The sequence below is a fragment of the Elephantulus edwardii genome, unplaced genomic scaffold (genome assembly GCF_000299155.1).
Source record: "Elephantulus edwardii isolate Elephantulus edwardi_28Jun2011 unplaced genomic scaffold, EleEdw1.0 scaffold00007, whole genome shotgun sequence".
Classification (NCBI taxonomy): domain Eukaryota; kingdom Metazoa; phylum Chordata; class Mammalia; order Macroscelidea; family Macroscelididae; genus Elephantulus; species Elephantulus edwardii.
In genome coordinates, this window is record NW_006399757.1 from 37,237,682 (window position 1) to 37,247,268 (window position 9,587).

Sequence of the window (9,587 nt, forward strand, 5' to 3'; positions counted from 1 at the left end):
GCCAGGTTCAAATTGTCTTCCTGTCAAACATTCTTCTAGGTGGTATAGCACTGGTCTGTGCGTTGCTGTACAGAGGTAACTCAGGGTTGCTGTGATGCTGAAGACTGTGACAGTGATGTGCCAGTCGTGGTAATGGGCACCTGTGGTGGACAGTGTTGGCTGGAGCTTCCCCACTAAATCAAGCCTGGAAGCTGGAGTGGCATCCACTTCCGAAATAGCTTGCCTCCGGAAACTCTGTGTACGAGCAGTGCTCAGGTTGTTCGTTCATAGGGTCGCTATAAGTCATCTACCACTCGTCGGCATTAAACAACAATAACAACAACAACAACCTGGCTGATGACCCTCCTGTCTGCTTCCCTTCCTCTGGGATCCCACTCACAGGAGAGCTTTCTCCAGAACAGCAGTGTGTGGAGAGCAGGTGTGTAGTTAGAGTTCTCGTCCAGCAACCTGAGCACCAGGTTCCCACCTGCCAGTCAGTTCCACCTCTCTTCACAAAGACCCTCCCACTTCTTATTCTCACTAGAAAGGGGCATAGAGTCATTTCCGTCCCCTCTAACAATCTGTAAATTTCTGTAGAAACTAATTTTATCCCTCATGCCTCCCTGAGCTATGAATCCTGATGAATTTTCACCCCAATTTCTTCCATCCACATCAACTCTATATGACATCTTAACACAACAGACATGAAAAAAGCTAAATTGTTCAATTAAAAAAATTTATTATTAATTTCAAAATTGTTCATTTCTTTACTAGAAATATGGGCTCACTGGAAGTAGAAACCAAGATTCTCTTCCTTTGCACCCCAGCATGTAACAAAATTATCTAGCTTATAAGAAATGCTCTAAGACAGTTTGCTTTTAATGATAATTTGTTTAGTGAGAAATAACTCAATGCAATGTTTTGTTTTCTTTGAAGATTATTCTAAATTCTCTGCATCATTTTCTTGAGGGATCTCTGGTGACCTAGTGGACAAGGAGTTGTACTGCTAACCCCAAAACAGGAGGTTTGAATCCACTAGCTGCTATGTGGGAAAAGATGGACAAGCTTCTCCATGTGATTTCCAGCCTTTGAGAACTTGCAGGAGGGTCAGCTACAAGTTGGTTCTAATGAAGGGTAGGCCACACAAAGGAGTTAAATTTAAAAAGGAAGGAGGAAGGGATATAAAGGACCCCTGGAAAGACAGAGGTGAACTCAAACCTTACAGCATGCTGCCAGCAGAAAACGAGAGAAAGATCATGTGAACAACGTGGTTTCTTAAGACACTGGTCCTAAGTGGCAGGCTTCTTGCCTTCCACATGGGAAACCCTCGCTTGATTCCCAGGCAATATACCTAATGAGCAGACATTACCCTTGTCGGGGGAGGCTTGTTGTGCTGCTACAATATTATCCATATATTCTAACAGGATGGGCTAGGAAGAATGGCTAGTTATCTACTCCTAAATATCAGCCACCAAAAAGTCTCTGGAGCACAATGTCCGCAGCCCCGGTGGGGAAGCCGTACACATTAGAGTCAGGATTAAGTCAGGATTGCTATATACCAAACTGACACAACAGCCGCTAACTTGGCTTCTTGTCCATTGTATTCAGTAGCGTAAGAATTTGTTATCTCGATTGTCTGTCATAGTTATCCAGTGCTGCTAATTAACAGACATGCTACAAGTCGATAGCTTTAACACAAATTTATTCTTTTACAGTTTGTTATTGCTTGTCGTTGCGTGGGAACAGATTCATAGCTGACCCTCCAGCAGGTTTTCAGAAGCAGTAAATCACTTGGGAGATTTTTTTTTTTTTTGCCTCCCCCGGAGCAGCTGGTAGATTCGAACTGTGTGCCTTTGAGATTGTAGCACAGCTTCTTAAAGATAGTGTCCCCTTCCCAAAGACTATGGGAAAACCTTGGCAACTCATGGAGGCATAGAGGATCTATGAGTTGGAATTGACTCCGGGGCAGTGGGTTCATCTTTATTGAGGAGTCCTTGGTGGCACAGCAGGTTAAACGTTGACGTATAAATCAAAAGGTCCTGGGTTTGAATCCATCACTAGCCTCATCAAAGAAAAAAAATGATGACTTGCCTGAAGATTTATAGCCTCATCAAAGAAAAAAAATGATGACTTGCCTGAAGATTTATAGCCTTGGAAACCCTATCGGGTAGTTCTGCTCTGTCCTATAAGGGGTGACTCTGACTTGGAATCCACCAGAAAGCAATTTATAATTCTTTACTGAGCTGATTGCTAGGTCTTTTCTTCCTTGGAGCAAGCCTTTCAGTTAGCAGCCTAGCATCTTAATATTTTGCCACCAGGGCTTCTTCTTTGTTGTTTGTTTTTTTGAAATATTTCTCATCCTCTTGTAGAATTAATGACTTACATGTGTGATAAATTCTATATTCCTCTATTCAATCTTGGCTGGCACCAGCAGGCAGACAGCACGAGGCACTTGATTATTGCATCTGTGATGGAAACCCAAAAAGTAACTGCTCCAGGTCTGTCAAATAGATGCATACCAGGGTTCCTTTTACTGCTTCATTTTGTTTGTGAAGAAACTGGTACTCAGATGTGTGACTTATGCTCAAAATGATAGGAAGAGGAAAAAAACCCAAAAAGCAGGAAGAATTAGATCCAGTTAAACATCACCTATTTTATCACATTTGCTCCACCCTAAAAGAGAATTAACACTTAAGTTAACAAAGAAAACAGCATCTGAACCCACCCTCAGAAAGAACTCAGTGACTGACTCGGAAGGGGGCGTTCCCGCCCGTGGGCTGGATCCCGTCTCCGTCCAATCTCCGCCTAGACTCAGGTTTCAGGCTCCGCTCCCTGAGGTCTCAGCCAATAGAGGATGCACGCCTGCGCCGCGCTTCCCCTCGCCCCTCCTGCCGGGCGCGCCCCCGCCGGCAGTGACGTGCCCCGCCCCGCAGCCGCGGGATTCAAACTCCCGGAAGAGGCCTTGGCACTGAGAGCGACGCGGGGGAGACGCGGGCCCTCCACCTTGGCTGTGGGCTGGCTTCAAGACCTCAGTCTTGGAGTCGGCGGGACTGCGAGGAGCTGCAGTTGGAGGGAACGTCGCTTCCGCTTCGGCTAGAACCCTGAGCTCGCTGATACCTGCCTTCTTCTCCCGAGCGCCTGCTTCGTGCCCGACACCCGGTGGGCGCCTCACGACCTTCATTTCTCCTCGTCTGTTCAACTTTAGGTGGGTGATGGCCCGTTACAGGCGGCCGAGCGATTTGTGCGGCATCTCGTTAATTCGCGAGCGCTTCCTTCCTTACCCTGTAAACATCGTCCTTTGATAGTTGAGAAAGCAGAGGCGGAGAAGCGAAGTTAACTTGATCGCCCCTTTTCCAGCTTTTCTCGGTGGGAGATCTGATGTGTGCATTGTGTAAGATCTGTCCCCGCTGTTACAGGGTCGCTGTGGCGGCACTGGGTGGGGTTTGGGGGAGGCCTGTAATCGATGTCTTGTGCAGGTTGATGGGTTGAAATAACTGGCTTGATCGTCTCCTGTCCAGCTTGGTGTGAGTTCAGCCAATCGACAACAGATGCTTTCAGAGCACCTGCTGTCAGGCCTTGTTGTTGTTGTTTTGTTACGTGCCGTCGAGTCGCTTGCGACTCATAGCGACCCTATGTACAACAGCCCTAAACTCCGCTCTGTCCTGTGCCAATCGCACTGTCTCTGACACTCCCATCCCAATTATCCCAGTCACTGAATCAATCCACCTCATAGAGGGCCTTCCTCTCCTGCGCTGTCCCTCCACCCTCCCAAGCATGATGTCCCTCTCCAAGGACCGGTCTCTCCTCACAACATGTCCAAAGTATGTTAGACGGAGCCTCAGAATCCTTGCCTCCGAGGAGCCACCCGGTTTAACCCTTTCCAGGACGAATCTGTTTGTTTTCCTAGCAGTCCATGGTACTCTCAATTCTCTTCTCCAGCACCACAGCTCAAAGGCATCAATTCTCCTTCTATCCTCCTTGGTCATTGTCCAACTCTCTGATGCATAACAAGTGATTGGGAAGACCATGGCCTGTATCAGACGCACCTTAGTCTCCAGAGAGACACCACTGCTCTTCAGCACCTTGGAGAGGTCCCTAACAGCAGACTTTCCCATGGCAATGCGCCTTTTAATTTCCTGGCTGCTTTGTCAGGCCTTGTAGGTGACCGAAAAAAATTCCAGGGACTTATCGATCAATAAAAAGGTCGAGCACCGGATGGTGGTGTACAGGTAATAGCAGTTATTTCGAGGCTGCAGGGAAAGGTTCTTGGAGAAGGTGCCCAGGCCAGGAGAGCTTTGAACAGTGTGAGAATAGTCTCCAGGCCTAGGAGGTGATGGGGCTCCTTGTGAGAGACTGGAGAGCTAGGAGTAGGAAGCCAGAAGCTAGAAAACAACAGTCACTGTTGCGTTGGTGTTTGGGGTCCAAGGTCAGGAAGCAAATGGCTGGGGCTTCCTTCCAGGCCTACTGATCTCTTTGTTTCCACCTTTTTTTATATAACTTTGATGACTTGCTTAAAAAGTATGGTCTCGCTGGTTCCTCTCGGAGCGGAGACGGCAAAGGGCAGACTTCGATACCTACGACAATTGGGCCTACAGCAGCTTCGGCGGCGGCAGAGGGTCCCGAGGCAGCGCTGGTGGTCATGGTTCCTGTAGCCAGAAGGAGCTGCCCACAGAACCCCCCTACACAGCATATGTAGGAAATCTACCTTTTAATACGGTTCAGGGTGACATAGATGCTATCTTTAAGGATTTCAGCATAAGGAGTGTACGGCTAGTCAGAGACAGACACAAACAAATTTAAAGGATTCTGCTATGTAGAGTTTGACGAGGTGGATTCTCTGAAGGAAGCGTTGACTTATGACGGTGCACTGTTGGGTGATTGGTCACTTCGTGTGGACATTGCAGAAGGCAGAATGCAAGATAAAGGTGGCTTTGGCTTCAGAAAAGGTGGACCAGATGACAGAGGCTTCAGGGATGACTTCTTAGGAGGCAGAGGAGGCAGTCGCCTTGGTGACCGGCAAACAGGCCCTCCAATGGGGAGTCGTTTCTGAGATGGCCCTCCCCTGCTTGGCTCCAATGTGGACTTCAGAGAACCCACAGAAGAGGAAAGAGCACAGAGACCACGACTTCAACTCAAACCTCGAACAGTCGCAACGCCCCTTAATCAAGTAGCCAACCCCAACTCTGCTATCTTCGGGGGAGCTTGGCCCAGAGAGGAAGTTGTTCACAAGAGCAAGAATGAGCCTGTGGTCGGGAGGGATGGGTGTGGGGAGAGTTGGCGAAGACCGTGGCCTGGACAGCCCTGGCCGGCAGCCCTGCAGTCAGCATTCCTGCGCCCGACATTTGTCCTCTTTTCTTACAGCGGAAACACAGGGCTTGTGAATGCATGTCAGCTGTTAACAAGTGGTTTTTAGTCCATTCTTGGCTTTGCTGTATCGATCGAGGGCCTGTTTCGTGCTTTTTTCTTTTCTCTGCCCCCTCTTCCCGATCTCTCCTGCTGTCCTTTTCCTTCTTGCTCCCTCCTTCCTCCTTCTCACTCATGGTTTTCTGTGAGGAGCAAAGGCAGCTGCTCTGGGCAGGGCACTCTTTGGGCCAAGGTGCTGCTTCATTCATCTCTCTCCTTAGCTTCCTCTTTTTGGCTTTGGCCACACTGGCCACACCTAGTCATCTCTTCTCAGCTGCTCTTCCCACCCGCATGTTGAGTTCTGTGCTGCTGTGGCTTCCGAGGGAAGGAGTCACAGGCCGATGGAATAGCATCTTGGTTTTACTCAGATCAGCATTCAGAGTGTGAGACACATGGCTTTCGGAGCAAGGAAAAGTTGTCTGTCGAGGCCACGCAGAGGCTGCCTCTGTCCCCATTTCTAGGTGCTTCTGGCCCCTCTGCCCCTTGCAAATTAATGTAAAATAGGCTCCCATTTCAAAAGGTGAAACCTCAGAGGAGGAAGGTATTTTGCGAGGCAGGGGGAGTTCGTGAGAAGACGGTGGACGGTGGACGGTGGACCGTGCTCGTGTTTCTGTCACAGCCCTTTCCCAACCTCAGTCCAGGCACCGGGTGTCTGAGGGCTGCTTCCGAGGGCCTGGGGTCTAACTGCTGCCTTGTTTTGGCTGGAAATTCTGCCACCTTGGGGATGGGAGTTTGGCCGGGGAGAGGGGCTGGTGGAAGAGCTGTGCAGGGCTGGCTTCTGAGTGCTGACGCTGCTTTTCAGAAGTCTGCATTGTCTGTGTGTTGTGTCTCCCTCGTGTTTTCCCGTAAGTAACCAAGAGAAATGTGCCCTCACTTCCCTTCCATTTAGAGTGAAAATGAGGCTAGAATTGGCACTTTATTTCACTTGATGAATTGCCATTTTTACTATGCAGAGCTATCAAAACCTTCTGGTACCTTCCAGGTGGCTCTCGTGACTGGTCTGGCTACTTCATCCCTGGGGCAGTTTCTCGTTCCTTGTCCAGTGTCCAGCACTTACCTGTAGGGACGGGGTCTGGCAGCCACACTTTGAAGCTTGACTACCTGTGTGTGTGGATCGCACACACGATCTGTAACCCTCTGGCCCTAGCCTGTCCCATTAAGGAGAAGCACTGCCGGGTCAGCCAGCAGCTCACGAGTCCTAGGAAAGGACCCTGGCTGGGCCGGGCGGGGCAGAGTGCTGAGGGCAGGCAGCCTGGCCTGTGCTGTCACGCACCGCTAACCTTTTTTTTTTTAAAAAAAATTTATTCTATTTATTTATTTTACCGCTAACCTTTTAACCTTGGCTTCTGCTATGTCTGTGTTACAAGGTCTCAGCAATTACAGAACTCTACTTCCCTCCTTTCTTCCCACCTGTCTTCTCTGCTTCTAAGAACCATTTGTGTAACACCAATACTTCATTTAAGAAAGACATGCATTATGTGGTTGTAATCAAACCTGATGCTTTCAGATGACCTACTTAAACCTTCAATGTGGAAACAATGAAGAACAAAACAAAATCATCTAAACTTCTGGGCAATCCAGTTGACTTTCAAATATAAGAATGGGATTCCAAATACTTCACACATTCAGCTATATGACAGAAAGGAAATCTATGGATATGGTATTTTGTGAATGATTTTTTAAATAAAAGAAAAACCTTACATAATTAAAAAAAAAAAGTATGGTCTCAACCCAGAATGCCAAGTCAGTACTGTCATATTTAAAAGTCACTTAAAGAACTTTCTGTGTTGGCAGGTCACTCAGAAACAGAGCCAAAGTCACTGCTGTCCATAGGGAACTTGGAGGCTGTAGGTATCATGGGAGGAGATAGTCTGTCTTTCCCTCACTCTGGGCAACTGATGGATTTGAACTGTCAGGGAGGCGAGGCCTTTCCAGGTAGCAGCAGAGCTCTCTGCAGATTCCGCCACCCCAGCTACCTGCCTGAGACACTGACCTTTCACTTGCTTGAATTGATTTACCAGCTATCTTAGAATCAGCAGAAATCCAGCACTAACGTTTTGCCCCATGGTTTGTTCAACTCACTCTGCCCATTTCTAGTATTTTCAGGCTTTCTGATTTCATACAGGGGGCCTTAAAATCACTTCCTCAGACAAGGTTTCCCTCCCCCTCACTCAGCTGCTTCTTGTTTTCTGCCATCAAGTTGACTATGACACACAGTGACTCCATGATCAACAGATCCAAACCTTGCCTGTTAAATAGATCTCCCCAGTTTTTGCTCTTAATATTTTATCACTGCACTCTGTTCCTTTCATGTATAGCATTTGTAACAATTTGAGAATCCTTGTTTGTTTCCACCTGCCTCTTTACCTGAGAAACAGTGCTTTATGTGTTACAATACTGACTGAAAGGCCAAAGATTCAAATCCACCAGCTGCTCTTTCTGGAGAAAGAGAGATAAGCCAGCCTCCTGTAAAGATTTACAGTCTCATAAACTCAACGGTGGGATCACTAAGTCAGAATTAATAACTTAATGACTGTGGAATTGTAATAACTTTTTTTTTTTAAACTGGATTGAAAATGTCATATCAGGAAATGTTATGTTTTGTGTTTTGGTTTTTTTTTTTTTTTAATGGCTTTATATACAGCACTCATATGTTGTTGTTGTGTACCATCAAGTCGGAACTGACCCTCCGGTGGGGATCAGAGGCAGTTAATTGCTCAGGGGAGATTGCCCATCCTTCTGCTACGGAGCAGCTGGTGGACTTGATCTACATGCTTTTGAGATCGTAGCACAGCTTCTTGTCCTTGCACCGCCAGAGCTCCCTAACACTCATAATGGTACCTAGTATATAGTCAACTCTATAGTAGTTTTTGAATACATGAATGGGTTCCTACTTCCTCATCAGGAGCTTTTTCCCACTATAATCACAGTCTGTTTCATCAGATAAATTTACTAGCTGCATTTTATATGACCTATTTCTTCCAAACTGTCATCTAACACCTTTATGTTGGACACACTTGCTACAAAAGACTTCTCTAAAGTATTAATAGAAGCAAAGACAACACTTTGAAGTTAGACTAAGTTGCACATGGTATGTTCAGTTGCCTTATATACATGAGAAAGCTGGACAGTGAATAAGACCAAGTAAGAACTGGTACTTTTGAATTACAGTCTTGGTAAAGTATATTGAATATACCATGAACTGTCAGAAAATCAAACAAATCCATCTTGGAAGTATAGCCAGAAGGCCCCTAGAAGTGTTATTGCTGAAATGTCATTTGAACATGTCATCAGGAGGGCCAGTCCTTGGAGAAGGACATACTTGGTCAATTAGAGGATTGACAAGAATAAGGAAGACCTTGGTTGGGATGTATTGACACGGTAGCTGCAACAATTTTTCAACATAACGGTGTTTGTGAGGTTGTTGTAGTATGAGACAGTGTGGTGTTCTGTTGTGCGTAGGACTTCTGATGAGTTGGAGCTGGCTTCACGGCACCTAATAACAAAAACATCTTCTCTTTAAATTGGCTTCTTCATTGTAGTTTCTATCATTCCTGAATTCCTTGAATATTGTATCTCTTTTTCTTATAATTGTCTGATATTGGATTATCTTAACCTTCCTGCCCACTATACTCTCAAATCACAGTAAAATAAGTCTGAACGGTGAATAGTTTAAAAAGCAGAAGACATACCAATATGTTGAGAGTTACATTTCTGTGCCTTATTTAATTTATACCCATTTATTCCTGTGTGTATCTTTGATTGTGTATTTTTTTAATGCCTTCATCTGTTGCCCCTCCATTTTTCTTAAAGACTTTGTTTTTTGTTGAAGTATGGCACACTTACAGAACAATTTACAACACAGAGTACAGGTTGATACTTTTTTCTTCTTTTTTTGGGCTGAAACCTGGGGATGAACCAAGGTTGATATATTTTTTTTAAAGGTGAATGCTCTCAGTGTATCCTACCACTGAGATAGAAAAAAATAACACTGTTGGAAACCCAGAAATCTTCCCTGATCCTTCTCCATCAATCCCCCTGATTTGGATACACAACTTCTGTTTTACTTATTTTTTTTTCTTGTTTATTGACCCTTTTTTTTAAGAGCAAATAAGTAACCAGATCAATTTTAAACCTCAACTTCAACTTATAGCTCCAGTTTGTAAATTGTAATTGTGTTTTTATTTTTACAGATAATTTCAGAG

General features: G+C 45.7%; 1 pseudogene; it reads left to right on the top strand.

Moving 5' to 3' along the window:
- Positions 1-3,191: 3,191 nt before the first annotated feature.
- On the top strand, positions 3,192-5,392 carry LOC102843852 (annotated as a pseudogene).
- The last annotated feature ends 4,195 nt before the right edge of the window (positions 5,393-9,587 follow it).